We start from the raw sequence: 24171 nt of genomic DNA on the forward strand, positions 1-24171 counted from the left end.
CCTCTCCGAGTTATGGAAAAAGATGTATCCTCACCAGCTTTTGATGTCGAGTTATGGAAACAGATGTATCCTCACTTTGTATCGTTCAAGTCGGTAATAAATGACCAGGATTGAAGGGGAATCCAAATTTGCTTTGTCTTCTGTCCTTGAGCTCTTGACAAACCAATGCACTATACGGTTGTCCGGCCACTCCACCCCAGAGCTCTCACCAAGCGTCGTTCATGCCACCATGCCGCACACTAACCGGTAAGGCAGCGATGGCATCCCGCCGCGCCGAGTTCCTCGCCGCCCACGACCGCACACAAAATGGTAGGGAAACGATGGCATCCCGCCATGCCGAGTTCATCGCCGCTCGCGACCTCACAACTATGTGGGAGGAATTTAAAGATGCCAAGGCCGAATGGGCGGTAGAGAAAGAGGCGGCCAAAGCCGCACAGAGGGAGTGGAAATGTCGGAAAGCACTCAAGAAAAGAGAGGCTCACCGCCGCAAGAAAGAAAAGGATGCACGCGCTGCTGCGGAGAGGTCGGCGGAGATCCAAGCACGGTGGGGTGTCGCCGACAAAGGCGGGAAGGAGAACGACGACGTCTGGCCAGCATGTGAGAAGTAGTAGTACTAGTAGTTAGTGTGTGTGTGTCTATGTCTGAGTACGAGCATGTACCAATACTACTAATGACTACTGTAGTTCTTAGAGCAAATTACCAGTACATTAGCCTAGACTAAATGGAAAAATTCCTATCCTAAGCATCAAATGTCATCTCTTTCTCTATAGGAATTGACATGCATGTCATCTCACTTCCTATGATTTTCATATTCCTATCCTATGAACGAAAGGAGGCCTCTATTGGAGTAACTACTGTAGCTAGCAGTACTGCTGGTACAGTAGTTTTCTTTAAAAAGCGGAATTCAACGAAGTCATGATGGTTCCTTCGTCCGAGCAACTTCAAAGTGGGAAGTGGGCCTGTGATTTGACAGCTCATTAGTCATTGTTACTGCGGCGCGACGACCTGGGTGAATCTCCCTTAGAGTTCTGCGTGCATGGCAAGTGGACCAAGATGGTCGACGTCCCACATGTTGGCCAACGGAAGTATTCTTTCCGATATCGAGGAGCAAGGAAACCGCGTGGTATAGTATCACTGCTAATTGGTTTGCAAAAAAATAGTATCACTATTGATTTATAATTATTTTTTATTTCTGATGAATGCTAGCGTTTCAACTCTTACGACGAAGGGTGCCAAACACGGCATGTGCTGGATGTCCCACACGTCAGCGAAAGGAGTGGGACATGAACAGCGCGGTAGAGCCCAGCATAAAAAAAACAGCGTGGTAGAGCGTCTCCACTTCTTCCACTTCTGGGTCGGAGACCACACGTAGTAGTACTTACTGGTGCGGCCTGGAGAGAACGACACGTCTAGTTGGAAGGTCTCGGGGCTTACACGTAAACAAATATAAAAGTTACTATGTGCCTCCAACTAATATAGTAGTAGTAGAGTACTTAGGCACGTACTCCATAACATCACCGTGCATTGCACGTACAACATTTAGTGGTAGTACGTAGTAAGAGACAAATGCCTCCCAAGAGTTCCCTTTTCGACCTACTTTTGGGTGTTTGGTAGAGTGTATGGAGGGTGCATGTGTCCACACTAGTTTAGCACAAATACACTAGAACCATGCATGAAGAGAGCATGCATGAAGAGGGGTGTTGAGTTGACCATGCATGAAGAGGGAACAACTATGCTGAGACAAGAACGCAACCAAAGACACCCTATATGCCACACATGTTCATACCATTTGTGCCTTTCTACTTCACTTACTGCGCTACATTACTTAGGTTCGTACGTCCACTCCTGGGTACATGTCCGTCCCGTAGTTCCAGTCCCACGTGTTCTTCATATAGATGGAATGATCCTTGCATAACACGTGCACCTTGATGCTAGATGTATCGCGTGTTGGCAAAAGGATGAACAAAGCTCACGTAAAAAAATAGAGTGGAAGAACATAGATTCCGGACGACCGAGAAGGAGCAAGGAACCTCGTGGTGGAGTGTCTGCATTCATAATATTTAATATTATTCAGCGATATAAAATTAACCAATCATCTCCATAGTGGACTGGAAGAGTAGGAAACACGGTAGCCCAGCGTAGTTACATCATACTAGTACATGGCTAACCCACGCTATCACCATATTTCTTGGCTTCCGTGCGACACCTATCTCTAGTAATCCAGCAGCCGGTATCGCTTCTCCCTCCTTGTCTCTATCAAAGTGCGGCGGGCTGGCGCTTCTGTCGTCTATTGAGGTTTGTTAACTATCACATGTTAGCGACATGCCGAGAGCATTCTAAAAAAAATTCCTTTCACGTTCCGTTTTCAAAAAGAAAAAAAATCCTTTCACGTACGAATTTGTCTGTATGCTTTGAGTAACTTGCATGTCCTATACTGCTCCTGTTTGATACTCTAACTTAGCTAGAGGTTAGACTAAGTCATGACTAACCCTAAACTAACTGTAGCCAAAGAGGTGTTTGGGTGACAGGGTTAGGTTGACAATAAATGCACTTCATGGAGAGAGAAAAGTGTTTTTTCAGTTGTCCCAATGAGAACTATCTCCAGTTAGCACCTCTTGGGTGGGATAGTTTTTTTTGGTGGGTTCGGTGCAACTTGCTCCAATTTAAACCCTCATGCTTGGATACTTTAGGGCTATTTGAGCCCCAACTAGCTCAAACTAACTCTAACCCATGGATCAAAATAGGTCTTATGGCCAGTCTCGACGCGGAGCAGTCGCGTGCAACAGGAAGCGACGCTCTCTCGGTCGTCGCGCCACTTCAAAGCCGTCGCCAGTGAGAGGTTTCCTTTGCTCTGGCCGGGCATTAATGCGGCACTGACGCTCCAGGGCGACGCTGACCGTTTCACACGGGAAGCGCGTGCTGGCAAGGGAGTATAGGTTTTGAACCGTTTCAGGTGTAGTACTGGTAGTTTGCAAAACTAATCAATTATTGCACTCAGTTTCCTAAGAAATTGTGGTAAAAACATTACTCCACAGCCTGCTTCCCTTCTCCTTCCTCTTCCACCGCCCGCGCACGTCCGCGAGAAGCGACCGGTCAACCCTTATATAGGAGTGCTAGCACAAAAAGATGCATGCGTGACCACTACAATTTCCATATTAAAGCGTCGCTCCGGCGGGATTATGGCGTATGTTGTTACCTTCGGCCGGCCCATGGCTACCGGGCGACGGCGACCAGAGAAGAGGCGGCGGGAGGGGAATGAATGCAGCTACTGTTTGGGTTCGCCTTCCGGCTTAAATAAATGCGCAGCATCACGTGTACTCGCGGGTTCACAAATTGTAACATACGTATCTGCTTAAGTGGGCGTCACGTAGCTGGTGTGTGTGTGTGAGAGAGATTTTGAGAGACAGAGTGCGTGTGTGCGACTCTACTCTTCAGACATGTACTCAACCTTTTGCATCGGGATATAAGTATAATGGTATTTACTTTAGCTAGTGATTTACGTGGCCATGTCAACGTGGTTGTGTCAAAAAAATGTCACTTCCTGCTCGTGATTTGCGTTATATAATTACAAGAAATATTTCTCGTGCATTGCAGGGAACATCAATATGCATTTTTTTACAAAACACCTGTTGTGATTGACCCAATGCAGGAGTAACTCCACGTGTAAAAACTAATGATATCTCAAGAATTTTATCGGAAAACTGGTATCTCGAGAATGTCATCGAAAAAATGAAAGATGAGAGATAAGCCGAGGAGGAGTGGAGTGTGGTGGTGACTGGTGGTCGGAATGGGCGGAGGCATGGGGATGGATGGCGCCGGCAGGCGGCAGCGGCCACCATGCATGCTAGATTGTTCCAGAGACTTATTCCTTTTTTAATTGCTCAGCAATGAGGTTGCGGGAGATAATGATGTGGAGAGAGGTGCGGGTATCTTTTGTAAAATTATCATAGTTTGCTTTCTATCCTCAGATATAGATTATACGGTCTGTATTACAAGATGGTAGGCACACCATCACCGCCAACTCGTTTTTTATAAGGGTACAGATGATAAGTTTGCTGACTACTAATGTAAAGTGGATTTTGTCCATGTTATGCAAGTAAATAAAGGTGATTGTTTATCATACGGGTAAGGTTGGATGAAGGGTGGTAGGAACAAATGCTCTGCCTAGAGCATGTGTGTGTGAGATGGAGTCTTAGTGTGTGTGTGGGGTGTGTGTGTGAGAGAGAGAGAGGAGAGAGAGAGAGAGATGGAGTCTTAGTTTGTGTGTGTGTGAGAGAGATGGAGTCTTAGTGTGTGTGTGGGCGGGGTGTGTGTGTTTGTGTGTGTGTGTGTGAGAGAGAGAGAGATGGAGTCTTAGTGTGTGTGTGGGGGGGGGGTGCGTGCGTGCGTGTGTGCGTGCGTGCGTGTGTGTGTGTGTGTGTGCGTGTGTGTGTGTGTGTCGCGGGGTCCTCTGTGGCGGATGTAATTTAAGTGTGCATGGCTTCATCATAGAGAGGTGATGTGTATGGCAGAGGCCACCAACGATGGGGTGCAAGAGAGAAAATGCCCGTAGAGAGGGAAGAGAAGGTGCGTGCGCGTGAGAGGAGTCGACATCGAGAGAACGTGTTTGTTCGAGAGACACCGAGGAAGACTACAATATATAGATGGTGCATGTAGGGGGGAATTAAACAAATGGATGGTCTTATTGGTTTCGGGGATATAGGGGAGGAGTGAGAGGCGGGGGGGGGGGGGGGGGGTAGCTAGAAGGGATTGTTAAGTGTGAGTGTGTGTTTTACCCATCCAGGCGGAAGTTATGTGCACAAAAGAGGAGAACGATTCGATGTGGCATTAGGATTGAGGGTAATTAACTACGTATGGAGACATAGAGATCTTGAATGTGCATGTGTGAGAGGTATACATGTATACGTGGGATGTGTGTGTGTGCGCGCGCGCATGATCGAGATAAAAGAAAGAAGACATAAGTCATAAGATCAACGACATGGGAGAGACGGATCGTTATGACAATATGCATGCATGTGAGAATGCAGGGAAGAAGTCCCGAAATTGAGCATGTGTTTTTGTCTTTAAGAGATAGTGGTGTGGGCTGCAACATGCATCTATGGAGAGCAGAGGGAGTGAGGCGCAACGATTGTGCAAAAGAGACCAACCTATAAATGCATATGTATGGAGAGACATATATAGTGTGGGTGATAGGAAGCAAGACTCCGTGCGAGAAAGAAATGTTGACGGAGAAACTACAGATAGATACAGAGATGGAGATGCTAGCTAGAGGGACATCCGCTAGTTTGGGTGTTCGAGATGACCGTCGGGTGGTTCAAAGGGTGAAGTTATATATGTGTGAGAGAAACATATGTAGTGTGCGTGATAGGAATCAAGAGTGAGGGCGAGAAAGAAGGTTGATGGAGAAATAGATAAATAGAAAGATAAAGATGCTAGCTAGTGTGCGTTAGAGATAGGAGTCGAGTGGATCAGAAGGCTGGGTTATGTGTGTGGGTGTGAGAGAGATAGAGAGAGGGTGCATGTGAGTCACATACAAACAAATATCAGAGAGACGGAGTTTTGTGTCTGCGAGAGAGAAAGATATTCACAATGAGAGTGATAGCTAGAGAGATATACGAGGGAACGCAAGATATCTCTAGCGCGAGAGGGTGTGTGTGAGCGACATACAAGAGAACAATGGAGAAATATGAGACCCTCGGAGACATAGTTTGTGTTTGTGTGTGAGAAAGAGATATTGAAGAGGAAGAGTCGTAGGTTCTGATATCTAAGGAGCGAAAGACATCTCTGTATGAGGGGTGTGCAAGTGGCACACATGGGAATAGTAGAGAGAAATGAGACCCCGGGAGACAAAGTTTTGTGTTTGTGTGAGAAAAAGAGATTCCACATGGAGAATCATAGTTAGAGACACATAGCAGGGAGTGAGATATACTTAGAGAGAGATAGAGTGATGAAGGTCGAGGGAGAGAGTACCGTCGGTGTGTTATGAAGATAAAAGATCATTGTCGACATACAGGTAGCACGAGAGATACATGAGAGACGATGAACGCGTATAGGTCCAGAGAGATAGTCCTATATAAGCATGAGTGATAGCTATATGAGACGAATATCTGGATTAAAGGTGATTCAAATATTTAAACTGGAGATCACGACATCGATAATATCATAACGCAAATTGGTGTATCAAACATGCATATTCATTTGAATTTGGGCACACGTGTAATGTTATATAGTTTATCAATATTGGTGATCCATAGATTGTTCAATTACAAACAATGCATGGTTTATATGCAATTAATGTCTAAGAGGGATTACACTATATGTTGCGTGTCTGAAACACATTATACATGTTTGAGAAGTAAACAAACCCACATGAAACACACATTAATTGGATACAGTTAGCGAGGAATGCATACATTGGATTTCAACATAAAGTGGTTTCAAATATTTGAAAATCCAAATTGATGGATACAACCTTATGAATCTGAGATCATCCCATTTGTAAACCATATTTATGTATAAATGGTGTTGTGCTTTTGTAATTCCAATTGAAAATGGATCCCGCTCGAAAAAATATAGAATACAAACGGGATTCGAATTGAGTTGGCATGGTAAACGTGCACTCTGCAAAATTTGAATGAAGCGGGGAAAGTCGCAGTAACCGCCTAAAACCAAAATCTACGAGATGGAAACCACTACTGCCTATCCCTGCCACGCAAAGCCTATCTGCTGGATTTCTATAGGTTTCGTAGGGGTAGGTTTCTAATTTCACCCAAACGTGACGTAACCGCCTCTCACCCGAATTCATACATGGTGGGCGCCAAAACACAGTGTGTCCTCGGCCGAAATCGACTCCCTCCCCGATTCATATTCATACACGGTGGGTGATGACCCACAAGTATAGGGGATCTATCGTAGTCCTTTCGATAAGTAAGAGTGTCGAACCCAACGAGGAGCAGAAGGAAATGATAAGCGGTTTTCAGCAAGGTATTCTCTGCAGGTACTAAAATAAGTAGTAACATATAGTTTTGTAATAAGATAATTTGTAATGAACAACAAGTAACAAAAGTAAATAAAGTGTAGCAAGGTGGCCCTATCATTTTTGTAGCAAAGGAGAAGCCTGGACAAACTCTTATATAAGGAAAAGCGCTCCCGAGGACACATGGGAATATCGTCAAGCTAGTTTTCATCACGTTCATATGATTTGCGTTCGGTACTTTGATAATTTGACATGTGGGTGGACCAGTTCTTGGGTGCTGTTCTTACTTGAACAAGCATCCCACTTATGATTAACCTCAATTACAAGCATCCGCAACTAAAACAAAAGTATTAAGGTAAACCTAACCATAGCATGAAACATATGGATCCAAATCAGCCCCTCACGAAGCAACGCATAAACTAGGGTTTAAGCTTCTGTCACTCCAGCAACCTATCATCTACTTATTACTTCCCAATGCATTCCTCTAGGCCCAAATAATGGTGAAGTGTTAAGTAGTCGACGTTCACATAACACCACTAGAGGCTAGACAACATACATCTCATCAAAATATCGAACGAATACCAAATTCACATGACTACTAATAAAAAGACTTCTCCCTTGTCCTCAGGAACAAACGTAACTACTCACAAAGCATATTCATGTTCATAATCAGAGGGGTAATAATATGCATAAAGGATCCGAACATATGATCTTCCACCAATTAAACCAGCTAGCATCAACTACAAGGAGTAATTAACACTACTAGCAACCTACTGGCACCAATCTCGGACTTGGAGACGAGAATTGGATACAAGAGATGAACTAGGGTTTTGAGATAAGATGGTGTTGATGAAGATGTTGATGGAGATTGCCCTCTCCCGATGAGAGGAGCGTTGGTGATGATGATGGCGATGATTTCCCCCTCCGGGAGGGAAGTTTCCGCGGCAGAACAGCTCTGCCGGAGCCCTAGATTGGTTCCGCCAAGGTTCCGCCTCGTGGTGGCGGAGTTTCGTCCTGAAAGGTTGCTTCTGGTTTTTTTCTCGAGAAAGACTTCATATAGGAGAAGATGGTCATCGGAGAGCCACCAGGGGGCCCACGAGGCAGGGGGGCGCGCCCTAGAGGGGGGCGCCCCCCACCCTCGTGGACAGGGTGTGGGCCCCCTGGTCTTCATCTTGGCGAGAATTTTTCATTATTTATTATAAGGTATTCCATGGAGTTTCAGGACTTTTGGAGTTGTGCAGAATCGGTCTCTAATATTTGCTCCTTTTCCAGCCCAGAATTCCAGCTCCCGGCATTCTCCCTCCTTATGTAAACCTTGTAAGATAATAGAGAATAGCCATAAGTATTGTGACATAATGTGAAATAACAGCCCATAATCCAATAAATATCGATATAAAAGCCTGATGCAAAATGGACGTATTGACTACCCCAAGCTTAGACCTCGCTTGTCTCAAGCGAAAGCTGATAACAATAAATATGTTCCCATGTTTAGAGGTAGAGGCATCGATAAAAATAAAATACGAACATGAAGGCATCATGATTATTCTCATAAAAACAACATATATAGATATTGTCATATGATTACTTATGTTCAAGTGATGATCTATTCACAATGCAAAAGTATGAATCAAAAACCTTATTGAGAACCAACAAACTATAACCTCTGTCATTGAAGCAATTGTAGTTTATCATAACATCAGAAAGAGTCTATGTTAGAGCTAAAAAGCAAGTCCACATACTCAACTATCATCTAGTCCTTCATAATTGCTAACACTCACACAATACTTGTGGTTACGGAGTTTTAATCGGACACAGAGAAAGATAGGGACTTATAGTTTAGCCCAACTTTTACCTCAAGGGTAATGTCAACAATAGTAAGTCATGCCCCCTACATCCAATTAGATATATCTATCAGGTTCTTTCCAATCTGCTGGGCTTGCCAAAGGATAAAATGAAAAAGGAAAGGTGAAGATCACCATGAATCTTGCATAAGTTAGAAGATAATAATAAAAGATAGGCCCTCGCAAAGGGAAGCAGAGGTTGCCATGCGCTTTTATGGTTGGATGCACAAAATCTTAATGCGAAAGAACGTCACTTTATATTGCCCCTTGTGATATGAACCTTTATTATGCAGTCCGTTGCTTTTATAACTTCCACATCACAAGATCGTATAAAGCTTATTTCTCCCACAGTAATCATACATATTTAGAGCAATTTTTATTGCTTTGCACCGATGACAACTTACTTGAAGGATCTTACTCAATCCATAGGTAGATATGGTGGACTCTCATGGCAAAACTGGTTTAAGGGTATTTGGAAGCACAAGTAGTATCTCTACTTGGTGTTGAGAATTTGGCTAGCATGAGAGGGAAAGTCAAGCTCAACATGTTGGATGATCCATGACAACATACTTTATCTCAGATATAAGAAAACATAACCCATTATGTTGTCTTCCTTGTCCAACATCAACTCTTTAGCATGTCATATTTTTATGAGTGCTCCCAATCATAAAAGATGTCAATAATAGTATATTTATATGTGAAACCTCTCTTTCCTTTTTACTTCCTATTAATTGCAACGATGATCAAAGCTATGTCTGCCAACTCCCAACAACTTTTAATCGTCACACTCTTTCTATGTGAAGTCATTACTATCAATAAGATCAATATGAACTTTTGTTTCTTCTTATTCTTTTTCTCTTTTCTTTTATTCACCCAAGATCATAGCAAGAAAATCAAGCCCTTGACTCAACACTAATCTTTATTATATAGCTCACAGACTCGATTACATAGAGAGATCATAAGGCAAAACTCAAAACTAGATCATGCCATAAACTTTATTCTACTAGATCAAAATACTACTAATAGGATCAAACTAAGGAAAACGGTAAAGATAGGAGTTGTGATTATGATACGATACCGGGGCACCTCCCCCAAGCTTGGTGGTTTTGCCAAGGGGAGTGCCCATACCCATGTTATTATATCTCCTTGGTTGGTGAAGAAGGTGGAGGTGTTGTTGATGATGCGGGCTTGTCATCCATCTTCCAAGGCATAGGTTCACCATCATAGAAGGATGATCGAGTCTCCGGAATCCTCAAATCTGCAGCCAAACTCATTCTTTTGAATCTATATTCATACTCACAGTTTTGGTTTTGCAGGTCATAGATTTGGGCTTGGAGGTGCTCGATCTTCTCATGTAGCTTGAAGATGGCCTCCTCGGTGTTCTTGGCATCCGGCTTGTAGTTGTTAGTGAAATCCGCGAGCATCTTGTGGCTAGCGTTGATTCCACGCTCCACCATCCCCTGGCACTTGAAAACTTGTTGCTCCATTGCTTCGAGCGTCGTCTCCACGCTTCCGGTTCCCTTTGGCCCCTCAGCATCACGGATGTGCAGCAACCCATCACGCATCTCAATGGTTTGAGGGTGTCGCAGCACCTCCACATGTAAGGGTTGATGACCTTCTCGAAGAACTTGTCCTTGGAAACACTTGGGGACGTCATGATAATCTAGATCTGTCAGAAAAACAGCTCAAAACAAGAACAGAGAATATTTGCGTGATACGGGAGTCGAAACCTTAGGGAGAATATATAGTGAATTTTTACCGACCAAAATACGTATCGTGCAAGAAAATGGAGTCCGGAAGGCACACGAGGTGCTCACAAGGTAGGGGGGCACGCCCTCCACCCTCGTGGGGCCCTCGTGTCCTTCCCGGACTGCTACTTCATTTTCTATTTTTCTAAATATTCCAAACGGAGAAATATTGCCTTAAAAATTGTTTTGGAGTCGGTTTACTTACCGTACCACATACCTATTCCTTTTCGGAGTCTGAAACATTCTGGAAAGTGTCCCTTAGGTATTCCTCCGGGGCCATGGTTTCAATAATATTGGTTTCAACATTTATGGGATTACGTGAGATATAATGTTTGATTCTTTGACCGTTTACCACCTTCGGATTTGTGCCTTCGAAGTTGTTGATTTTTATGGCACCGGAACGATAGACCTCCTCGATAACATAGGGGACTTTCCATTTAGAGAGAAGTTTACCTGCAAAAAATCTTAAACGAGAGTTGTATAGCAATACATAATCACCTACATTAAACTCACGCTTTTGTATCCTTTTGTCATGCCATCTTTTAACCTTTTCTTTAAACAACTTGGCATTTTCATAAGCTTGGGTTCTCCATTCATCAAGTGAGCTAATATCAAATAACCTCTTTTGACCGGCAAGTTTGAAATCATAGTTGAGCTCTTTAATAGCCCAATATGCCTTATGTTCTAGTTCGAGAGGTAAGTGACATGCTTTTCCATGTACCATTTTATACGGAGGCATACCCATAGGATTTTTATATGCAGTTCTGTAGGCCCATAATGCATCATCAAGTTTCATGGACCAATTCTTTCTAGACCTATTGACAGTCTTTTGCAAAATTAATTTGAGTTCTCTATTAGTCAATTCTACATGACCACTAGACTGTGGGTGATACGGAGATGCAATTCTATGATTGACGTCATATTTAGCAAGCATTTTACGGAAAGCACCATGAATAAAATGTGAACCACCATCAGTCATTAAATATCTAGGTACTCCAAACCTCGGAAAAATAACTTCTTTAAGCATTTTAATAGAAGTGTTATGATTAGCACTACTAGTTGGAATAGCTTCTACCCACTTAGTAACGTAATCAACATCAACTAAAATATGTGTATATCCATTAGAGGCAGGAAAAGGTCCCATATAATGAAAGCCCCAAACATCAAACGGTTCAATAACAAGTGAATAATTCATAGGCATTTCTTGACGTCTACTAATATTACCAATTCTTTGAATCACAAGATAGGACAAACGTACGGGCATCCTTGAAGAGAGTAGGCCAATAAAAACCAGATTGCCATACCTTATGTGCAGTTCTATCTCCCGCGTGGTGTCCTCCATAAGTTTCGGAGTGGCACTTGCATAGGATCTGTTCCTGTTCATGCTCAGGTACACAACGTCTAATAACACCATCCACTCCTTCTTTATAAAGATGTGGGTCATCCCAAAAGTAATGTCTCAAATAATAGAAGAACTTTTTCTTTTGTTGGTATGTGAAGCTAGGTGGTATAAATTTAGCAACTATGTAATTAGCATAATCAGCATACCAAGGGGTACTACGAGAAGTAATTATGACATTTAATGGTTTATCAGGAAAGCTATCATCAATAGGTAGTGGGTCATCAAGAACATTTTCTAACCTAGATAAGTTGTCTGCAACGGGGTTCTCAGCTCCTTTTTATCAACAATATGCAAATAAAATTCTTGTAGCAAGAGAACCCATCTAATAAGTCTAGGTTTAGCATCTTTCTTCTCCATAAGATATTTAATAGTAGCATGATCAGTGTGGATAGTTACTTTAGAATCAAGAATATAAGGTCTGAACTTATCACAAGCAAATACAACTGCTAAAAGTTCTTTTTCAGTAGTAGCATAATTTCTTTGAGCATTGTCTAGAGTCTTACTAGCATAATGGATAACATTTAATTTCTTATCAACTCTTTTCCCTAGAACAGCACCTACAGCATAATCGCTAGCATCACACATAGTTTCAAAGTCTAAATTCCAATCAGGTGGCTGAATAATAGGTGCAGAGACTATTGCTTTCTTAAGTATTTCAAATGCTTCTACACAATCATCATCAAAGACAAATGGTATATCTTTTTGTAATAAATTAGTCAGAGGCCGAGAAATTTTTGAGAAGTCCTTAATGAACCTCCTATAAAATCCGGGGTGACCAAGGAAACTTCTTTACCTTTGATGTCCTTGGGACATGGCATCTTTTCAATAGCATCAAACTTGGCTTTATCAACTTCAATACCTCTTTCAGAAACTTTATGCCCCAAGACAATACCTTCATTAACCATAAAGTGGCACTTTTCCCAATTCAATACAAGATTACTTCCTTCACATCTCTGCAAAACTCGATCAAGATTGCTCAATCAATAATCAAAAGAAGATCCATAGACGGAAAAGTCGTCCATGAAACCTCACAGATCTTTTCACAAAAGTCAGAGAATATAGCCATCATGCATCTTTGAAAGGTAGCAGGTGCATAACATAAACCAAAACGCATATGTCTATAAGCAAAAGTACCAAAAGGGCATGTAAAAGTAGGCTTTGATTGATCTTTAGCCGACACAGGTATTTGAGAGAAACCAGAATAACCATCTAGAAAGAAGTAATGTGTATGCTTGCATAATCTTTCTAGCATTTCATCGATAAAAGGTAAGGGGTAATGATCTTTCTTAGTAGCCTTATTTAATTTGCGGAAATCAATTACCATCCTATAACCTATAATAATTCTTTGTGTAATCAATTCATCTTTATCATTAGGAACAATAGTAATACCTCCCTTCTTAGGGACACAATGAACAGGACTTACCCACTGACTATCAGCAACGGGATAAATTATACCTGCCTCCAGAAGCTTTAGTATTTCTTTTCTTACCACTTCTTTCATTTTAGGATTCAGACATCGTTGGGGATCACGAACTGGTTTGGCATCTGCTTCCAAATTTATTTTATGTTGACATAGAGTGGGACTAATGCCCTTAAGATCATCAAGAGTATATCCAATAGCAGCATGGTGCTTCTTCAGAGTTTTCAATAATCTTTCTTCTTCATGCTCTGAAAGGTTAGCAATAATAATAGGATATATCTTCTTTTCATCATGATAAGCATATTTAAGATTATCAGGCAACGGCTTAAGCTCAAACACGGGATCACCCTTAGGTGGAGGGGATCCCCTAGGATTTCAACAGGCAAATTGTGTTCCAGAATAGGTTCCCGTTTAAAGAATACTTCATCTATTTCCCTTCTTTCATTCATAAACATATCATTCTCATGGTCTAGCAAATATTGTTCTAAAGGATCGCTAGGAGGTACGACAATAGAAGCAAGACCAACAATTTCATCCTTACTAGGCAATTCTTCTTCACGGTGTTGTTTACTAAATTTAGAGAAATTAAACTCACGAGTCATATCATCTAAGCCGACAGTAACAACATCCCTTGTGCAATCTATGGTAGCATTAACAGTATTTAAGAAGGGTCTACCAAATATAATGGGATAAAAGCTATCTTGTGGGGAACCAAGAACAAGAAAATCAGCAGGATATTTAGTTTTCCCACACAAGACTTCAACATCTCTAATAATTCCCATTGGTGAAATAGTATCTCTATCAGAAAGTTTAATAGTAACATCAATTTCTTCTAACTCAACAGGTGCAATGTCATGCATAATTTCTTTGTATAAGTCAATAGGTATTGCACTAGCACTAGCACCCATATCACATAAGCCATGATAACAATGATATCCTATTTTAACAGAAATAAGAGGCATGCCTACCACAGGTCTATTTTTATCTTTAGCACAAGGTTTAGCAATTCTAGCAGTTTCACCGCAGAACTGAATAGCATGCCCATTAATATTACCAGACAAGAGATCTTTAACAATAGCGATATTAGGTTCAACTTTAACTTTCTCAGGAGGTGTATATGTTTTAGTATTGCTTTTATGAACCACAGTTGAAGCTTTAGCATGATCTTTTATCCTAGCAGGGAAAGGTGGTTTCTCAACATAACAAGTAGGAACAATAGGATCATTATAAGTGACCGTCTTTTCTTCAACTTTAATAGGTGCAGCTACTTTTACTTCTATGGGAGGATGATATTTAAACCACTTCTCCTTAGGGAGATCAAGATAAGTAGCAAAAGATTCACAGAAAGAAGCTACTATCTCAGAATCAAGTCCATATTTAGTGCTAAACTTACGGAAAGTATCGGTATCCATAAAAGATTTAACACAATCAAACTTAGGTGTCATACCTGACTCCTTACCTTTGTCGAGATCCCAATCTTCAGAGTTCCATTTAATTCTATCCAATAAATCCCATCTAAATTCAATGGTCTTCATCATAAAAGAGCCAGCACAAGAAGTATTGAGCATGGTACGATTATTTTCAGAAAGCCGAGCATAAATTTTTTGAAGAATTGTTTCTATTGGGAGCTCATGATTGGGGCAGAATATAACATTGATTTAAGCCTCCCCCAAGCTTGAGCGATGCTTTCTCCTTTACGAGGCCAAAAATTATATATATAATTGCGGTCACGATGAACAAGATGCATAGGGTAATACTTTTGATGAAATTCCAATTTCAATCTTCTATAGTTCCATGATCTCGTATCATCACATAGCCTATACCATGTCAATGCGTCTCCCTTCAAAGATAAAGGAAAGAACTTCGTCTTAGCAACATCATCGGGTATACCTACAAGCTTAAATAATCCACAAACTTCATCCACATATATTAGGTGTTCATCAGGATGCTTTGTTCCATCTCCTGTAAAAGGATTAGCTAGCAGTTTTTCTATCATACCCGAAGGATACTCATAAGGAATTTCATTTTCAATAGGTTCATTAGGTTGAGGAGCAACTCTTTGCTCTACTGGTCGGGGTGAAGATACCCCGAACAAGCCCCTCAGAGGATTACTTTCCATAGTAACAAGCGACAGTAAATTTCAGCACACTATATAAATTTTTCCTTACCAAATTCCACCTACCAAAGGCGCTTCACTCCCCGGCAATGGCGCCAGAAAAGAGTCTTGATGACCCACAAGTATAGGGGATCTATCGTAGTCCTTTCCATAAGTAACAGTGTCGAACCCAACGAGGAGCAGAAGGAAATTATAAGCGGTTTTCAGCAAGGTATTCTCTACAAGTACTGAAATAAGTAGTAACCGATAGTTTTGTGATAAGATAATTTGTAATGAACAACAAGTAACAAAAGTAAATAAAGTAAAGCAAGGTGGCCCAATCCTTTTTGTAGAAAAGGACAAGCCTGGACAAACTCTTATATAAGGAAAAGTGCTCCCGAGGACACATGGGAATATTGTCAAGCTAGTTTTCATCATGTTCATATGATTCGTGTTCGGTACTTTGATAATTTGACATGTGGGTGGACCGGTGCTTGGGTGCTGTTCTTACTTGAACAAGCATCCCACTTATGATTAACCTCTATTGCATGCATCTGCAACTACAACAAAAGTGTTAAGGTAAACCCAACCATAGCATGCAATATATGGATCCAAATCAGCCCCTTGCGAAGCAACGCATAAACTAGGGTTTAAGCTTCTGTCACTCTGGCAACCCATCATCTACTTATTACTTCCCAATGCCTTCCTCTAGGCCCAAATAATGGTGAAGTGTTATGTAGTCGACGTTCACATAATAGCACTAGAGGCTAGACAACATACATCTCATCAAAATATCGAACGAATACCAAATTCACATGACTACTAATAAAAAGACTTCTCCCTTGTCCTCAGGAACAAACGTAACTAATCACAAAGCATATTCATGTTCATAATCATAGGGGTAATAATATGCATAAAGGATCTGAACATATGATCTTCCACCAATTAAACCAACTAGCATCAACTACAAGGAGTAATTAACACTACTAGCAACCTACTAGCACCAATCCTGGACTTGGAGACAAGAATTGGATACAAGAGATGAACTAGGGTTTTGAGATGAGATGGTGCTGATGAAGATGTTGATGGAGATTGCCCTCTCCCGATGAGAGGAGCTTTCGTGATGACGATGGCGATGATTTCCCCCTCCGGGAGGGAAGTTTCCCCGGCAGAACAGCTCTGCCGGAGCCCTAGATTGGTTCCGCCTCGTGGCGGCGGAGTTTTGTCCCGAAAGGTTGCTTCTGGTTTTTTTCTCGATGAAAGACTTCATATAGGAGAAGATGGTCATCGGAGAGCTACCAGGGGGCCCATGAGGTAGGGGGCGTGCCCTAGGGGGGGCGCCCCCACCCTCGTGGACAGGGTGTGGGCCCCCTGGTCTTCATCTTTGATGAGGATTTTTAATTATTTATAATCAGTTATTCCATGGAATTTCAGGACTTTTGGAGTTGTGCAGAATAGGTCTCTAATATTTGCTCCTTTTGCAGCCCAGAATTCCAGCTGCCGGCATTCTCCCTCCTTATGTAAACCTTATAACATAAGAGAGAATAGCCATAAGTATTGTGATATTATGTGAAATAACAGCCCATAATGCAATAAGTATCAATATAAAAGCATGATGCAAAATGGACGTATCAGTGGGCGCCAAAAATAATCTCTCGTTGGCAAATATTCGGTGTATGCGAGATTACCGTCTTATCCCCAACCGACTAATGTTGCTGTGATGTAGTAGAAATTTGAAACGGGGGCTAAGTTTGTAAATTTCCTTGCATTTGAGACAAGCGCTCCCTGAATACATGGTTCCCCCTTCCTCTCTACCTCCGTTTTCCCCATTCGTACTCCGTGGGTGCCAAAACACCCTCTCCACCCCACCCTCCTCCGTCCGCCACCGTCCGCCACCCCATCCACCGCTGTCGTCGTCCACCATGCGGGAGCTGATACCCCGACACCGTCGTCCATTACAAGAGATCGACCTCTCTCATCCACGGCTTTGGACCGGGATCCTTGCATCCCGTCCTCTCACTTCATCCCCACCGTCGTCCACCTTGCCCGCGCAGCTCCTACGACCGTCTCGTCTACCGCGCCCCGCCGCCACTGTCTACCCTCCTAGATCTGCTTCCACACCACCGACAGCCATCGCTACCGCAGCACTGTCAAATTATCAGCAGATGCGTACACGGCGCCACACTAGAGGCGGTACTCTTTCGTATCTGCTCAACTTATTTATCGCAACAAGAAAATAGATCGCCACTGCTTTACTCTGATTTCTTGTCTTGGTTGCTAAGTTGCCTTTGCCATGGCACGCTCAACACTATACTCCCAATGCTTATGGTTTCCCCCTTTTATATTCCACACTAGTTAAATCATGGTAGACTAAATTTCAAAATTGGGTCAGTCGATTTTTCAGAGCTCGCCGGAGTTCGCCGGTGCGATCGAAGGGGCTCGGGTGGTTATGGGGCCTCGCTGAACGAAGAAAACTCGACGCGGGTGGGGGTTGGGTCGGGGGTGGGGTAGCGGAGGAACACAGACAGTGGGGGCCGGTGGTCCGGCCGGCGGCCCGTGCGGTGTTCTGTATGGGAAAAATCAGAGACGAGGAAGAAGAAGGGTTAGGAGACGTAGGATCTTCATACAACCGCCTGAAATGGTCGAGAGACAGCTGGGAGTTGCATTCTTAATGCGCTCTGGTTCATCATGTGTGGGCACTACGCAACCAGCATTTTATTATCCAAAATCGGCTTGCTCTTCTTTACGATGTTCCTCTTCCGTTCTTCTTTAATATGTACTCTCTCCGTTCCTAAATACAAGTCTTTGTATAGATTCCACCATGGACTACATATGGAGCAAAATGAGTGAATGTACACTCTAAAATGTATTTGGATACATCTTTATATGATCCATAGTGGAAATCTCTACCAAGACTTATATTTTGGAACGGAGGGAGTATGATAGTAGTACAGTATGTTCCTTGTACTGAAGATGAGCATGGAAATTTGCAGTGTAGAGGTCTATAAGGTCGGTTGTGATGGACACTTTGAGCCTCTTTGATTCGTAGGATCTTGTAAACATAGGAATAGGATTTTTCGTGACCTGCCCACTTGAATCCTATAAGAATAGCAAGGAAATGCGGGGAGCTGTGTCGCCTTTGAGAGTTACACTAATATTAACAGTACTGCACCTTCACTTGAAGAGAGCTGGTCTCCGAAGCCTTTCTAGCCGTACCGGCAATAGTAGCACATATATTCCAGCAAGTTCCACTTTGCTGATTTTACTCTGATGCTTAAGGTTTTCCCGTTATATCTACACTATGATCTGTGTAGCTGCTTTGTGTCGCACTAGCAGCAGTCCACTCTTGAAGCTAAACACTGCAATGACTTACAAAATTGGCACCAAGGCATTGAGTGCCATTCTGGATGCAATGAAACTCATACGCTCCCCACGTGTTGATTCTTGTTCAGAATATGATCCTAATGACTATTCTAACCTCGAGGAGTCAAAGGCAGATGGCCTGTCCTGTTCACCCATCAAGGTGCCTGTTCTAATTTGGCAATGTTTTATTGATTGCGGGTATCTGGCATATGTTGTCTTGCATTTCTTCTACTTTGTTGCACCGCCATCTGCTTAGTTTACTCATCATATATGTCGAGATACCATGCCCATCCATTATCAATACATATTCCCTCTGTCATCATACCATGTTTTTCCACTCAAATGTTGTTCTTGTGCATCAGACATCAAAAAGGAAGATGGTGATTGCCGAACCTGAAGGAGCACCAGCAAAGTCCTTGAAAAACATGGTGGTGCCGGAGAAATCAGACAGCACCCCACTTATATTAGCTGTACAACCAATGACACAAAACGTAGGACCGACTCCAGCAGACTGTACCCATACTTCACTGGCCACACCACTAGCCCCACCACACAGGACCTGCACTCCAGCAAAAGGTATACCGATTTCATTTGCCATAGCACCAGCTGTACCACAGAAAAATCCCACTCTAGCAAAAAGTATAGCAAGTACACTGGCCGAAGACCTATCCCAACTGCAGAGACGGCCAATTCTTGCAGATTGGAACCCCATTCCATTTATTCCCAGTTTAAAAGACAATGCTTTCAATGCTTTTAGGGACTACGTGCATATATTCCCATCATGGGAAGATTATTGTGAAGACAAACACCATTTTCACATCTTCCTGTCCAACTTACGTGTAAGTGTTATTATTCATGGTTATTATTTTCCTGTTTTCTCTTGATTGAACACATCAATGATTTACATTACATTGTTGTAACTAGGCGAGGGTCAATCTAGATAGTCATGACGAGCAAAGCTTGCTTGTGCTTTTCAAGGAAGCATTGCAGCAGTATCGGTGTTACCTGAGGAAATCACACTTTGATGGTAAGTCTATAAACGAATTTCCGGTGAAGTCTCCTGTGCTAAATTTAGAAGACATTGAATCGAAAAACCTTGTTATGCACTGGTCTTGTTCCCAGGATGAGGTACTGTCTATGAAATCACATGACAATTTGAACTTCTACTTTTCTGCATGTGACGTACGGATCTTTTTTGCAGGAAATCAGCTCGAAGAAGAATTCCGGGTTGACAAGAACGACAGGATATCGCAAATATGCTGCCCGCTGCTTTGCTCTTGTTAGTACCTGTTGTCCTGTATCACTGTACTTGCATACATACCTGGTTCATTATGTGACAGCAGTATGCATGATAGCTTGCTTATCAATTGTTCGCTCCAAATTATCTGATATGTATGAGTGGTTACATTAGTGTAGAATATATCCAATGCCAATTTTTTTTAGCTCTGCATTGTTCTTGTAAGTACATGCTTTCCTTGATCAGTGTACTTATAATGACAGGTAGTTGTTCATGTACCATCACTCTGCAACTTATTTTCCTTTGCCCTCCATTTTTTACACATCAGATCTATGTTTACTCTTCTCATAAGGTTGGCACTGAAGAAGTTTAGTTGTGCATTGCTCTTGGCTGTACCTTTTGCATGTATCGCTGCACTTACATTTATAGCTACTTGGTTATGTAGCATCACTCTTCATCTTCTCTTAAATATTCTCCATTTTTTCGTATATTATCACATCTATATTTACTCTTAACAAAATGTAGAATAAAGGCAATGTTTTTGAAGAAAATTATGTGGTAAAATTCTTGAATCCCCCCCCCATCAGCATGGACAAGGCCTTTATAGAGCCTCTCTTCACCAATAATGTAAGTTTGTCCATCTCAAGCCTTCAAACTTTGTTGTATATATTTGGTTAGGCATGACTGCAACAGCTGTTTATTTTTGGTGTTTGCATCAAATTGCTTGTTTAAAGTGTATTATGTAGTTCATAAACAAAAGTTTGTCCTTTCTCAATTTAAGTTTTTAGTTGTACAACCAAGTTCCTTCTTCATACCATGTAAATTAAACTATACAAAGCAAGTGATCTTCTTTTGCACGACATGTATGCTTCTGTTCTTCATCCGTAATCCAGTGGTGTGGTGAACCTACCCACTACAGCACAATGTCATATTCTGCAATGTCTTAACTATGAACAATGTCATATCATTCTACTATTATTTAAACCGTCTCTTTATTTACCAATCTGAAATGGTATAAATTGACAGCACACTAACCATTGATACTTATGAGTTCTTGTTCTGTAATCCAATGGTGTCGTGAAGCTGCCAACTCCTTCACAATGTCATTTCCTACCATGTCTTGACCTGAACAATACCATATTGTGTTAATGCAATTTTAAACTGTGTACCTTTATTCGTCAGTAAGAAATGTGATGAATTGTCAGCACTGATACTATTATGTGCAAAACCTGTCATCTGTCTGCTTGTTTATCTTTCAGAGTGAGGAAGATATAAGTGTTGAGCAAGCGCAGTCTCATCATCTTGCTCAGCTGCTTGCACTGCAGCTCCCTAGCAGGGCTAAACTTTCTTGAACTCTATTGAAGTGCTGTCGGTTTTGTATATTATTTTGTCGGCGTGTTTATTTGCACTGGTGTCGACCTTTGATGCCCAGTGTATGTAATCTGCTGTCTGCTTGTTCTTTATTATCATAGTGGCGAACTTTGATGCCTAGTGGATGTAATATGCCATAATTTATTTATTGTATAGTCTAGTTTTTTTCTTATTCACGATGCTATAGTTATTTTACTGTATATATATCCTGTCTTCGCAGTAAACCGGCCAAACTATAAAATTACGGTACATAATCGAGGCGTCATGCAATCACGATGTAGGTTGGGCCTGAAACGTGTCGAACAGCTCACGGGCCGGCAACAGCCCGAAATGAACCCCGGCCCATGATTGTGCGAATCAAATCACGGGCTTTTAACAGGCCAAAATTGTCTCGGTCCTTGTTTGGCCCAATCAGATGCAAACCGGGCCGTAGTTAGGCCCAACTATATGACGAGCTTTTAATAGGCCGAAATTAATATATGGCCGAAATGTTAAACGGGCCCTTAACAGGCCAAAACTAATATCAGGCCGAATTACTAAGTGGGCCTTTAGCAAGTGGGCCCAAAAGCATAGTGTCCAGTTGACGGGACGAATTTGATATGGGCCATAATTGAGCCCAAAGCCTCTTAAAGGGCCGGACCTGATCTGGGCCGTAATTTGGCCCAGAACGTGGTAGGCTTTTAACGGGCTGGATCCCATATGGGCCACTATTAGGCCCGAAGCGTGACAGGCCATTAATGGACCGGATCAAATATGGGCCGGCATTTGGCCCAAAACATGGCAGCCAGTTAATGGGCCGGCCTATTAGGGTCCTCAAAATCTTGTGGGCCTACAGCTGGGCCGACCCATTAATGTTGGCAAAATCTCGTGGGCCTTTAGCTGGGCCGGCCCATTATGATCCGCAAGAATCTTGTGGGCCAACATTAATGGGTCGGCCCATTATGGCACACAAAAATCTTGTGGGCCTTTAGCTGGGCCAGCCCATTATGGTCCGTAAAATCTCGCGGGCCTTTAGCTGGGCCGGCCCATTATGGTCCGCAAAATCTTGTGGGCCTTCAGTTGGGCCGGCCCATTTAAACTTGATGGGCCGGTCCACGTGTCAACATATCATAGGCGCGTCTCGCCCATTGGATGAGTGACACCTGTGCAAACGCAGACCTGACATGTGTCTCCTCCAGCTAATGATGATTTTACACGTGGAAAATCCCCATTGGTCGGGGCTGTTAACGGGTTATCGGATCCAAAACCCAACCCGATAGCTTAACGGCGTTCCGTTATGGTGGATGCCACATGTCGGTCACCATTGACGAAAGCACTTCTGTGACGCGCGATTTATCGTCATGGAAGTGGACACTTCCATGATGATAATTTTGGTAATGTCATGGAACACTTCTACGACAGCACATGTATGACTATCTTGATTCTGTCATAAAATCGTCATAGATGTACACACATGACAGAAAACGCGACCTACTGTGACAAACACGTATCATCACGGAAGTGTATTTTTTTGTAGTGTTCCTTTACACAGACAGGCTTGCATATTTACCTTGAAAATTTTCAGGCCAGTAAGATGTAGGGTCTTCTCAAGTTAGTAATTATATAAAATTTAACATATTTGGTAACAAAGGGACCGGCATACTTAGGTGTTCTGTATATTTTTCAGAGCATCTATGGCTAATCCGACGCATCGTTGTCTTGAAACAAGGTGATGTCGAGTTAGATTTTGAACTGACATCAATCGACAGCGCCGATCCTTTCGACCCTTCCTTACTTTTGGACGTGGAGAAGCACGGCCGGGAAGCGGGTGCATCGGTTCATGGCGGCATCGGGTCATTTGGACTTATTGTCCTAGCCTCTGACAACATGGAGGACCACACTGCTGTTCACTTCCGGGTATACAAGTCAGAGCAGAAGGACATGATACTCATATACTTTGATCTAAGAAGGTTAATGCTTTTGGTTTTTTCCTTAATGTTTTATTTATCTCTAAAAATGTCTAAAGAGTAAAAAGAATTATTTTCTTTTCTTTGCACAGTTCTTCATTGAGACCAGGACTATACACACCAGCCTATGGAGGCTTCTTTGAATTTGATCTTGAAAAGGAAAAGAAGATATCTCTGAAAACTCTGGTGAGTCTGGGAAGCTATTTCATTTCTCCTGTTGTTCACTTCACGCACTTTGTGTCAGAACTGAACATGAATGATGTGTCATGCAGATTGATCCGTCAGTGGTGGAGAGCTTTGATGGCGGAAGGGTCTGCATCATCACCAGAGTTTATTCCGTAGCGGTTGTTGATAGCGGGGCACACATGTATGCCTTCAACAACGGCAGTACCACGATCAGAGCACATAAACAGGGAAAACATAGCTGCTCATTTCCTTGACTCTAGGATTCATATATTATAATTTACTCTCAGTGTTATCCCCTGCCAAGTATTGCGTATTTAGGGCTCCTTTGATTCAAAGGAATTACATAGGATATTTGGACGGTTAGAATCCTTAGGATTTTTTCCTATGTTTGTCCTTTGATTCAAAGGATTGAATCCTATAGGATTTTTTCCTATGAAATCAAGTGTACTACATTTCATTGGAAATCAAGCATCCACTCCGGCCTCTTTTACAATTCCTTTGTTTTTTCTGTGGCATCAAACATTCTATACTAATCCTATAGGATTCAAATGGACATGCCACTCGAATCCTGTGTTTTTCCTATTCC

The 24171-nt window shown here is 42.2% G+C and overlaps 1 pseudogene; it reads left to right on the forward strand.

Moving 5' to 3' along the window:
- LOC125546688 (beta-fructofuranosidase, insoluble isoenzyme 4-like) overlaps positions 1-23839 on the forward strand; it is an 87327-nt pseudogene extending 63488 nt beyond the window's left edge.
- The last annotated feature ends 332 nt before the right edge of the window (positions 23840-24171 follow it).

Source organism: Triticum urartu, chromosome 3A (genome assembly GCF_056163025.1).
Source record: "Triticum urartu cultivar PI428250 chromosome 3A, HENAU_Tu73, whole genome shotgun sequence".
Taxonomy (NCBI): Eukaryota; Viridiplantae; Streptophyta; class Magnoliopsida; order Poales; family Poaceae; genus Triticum; species Triticum urartu.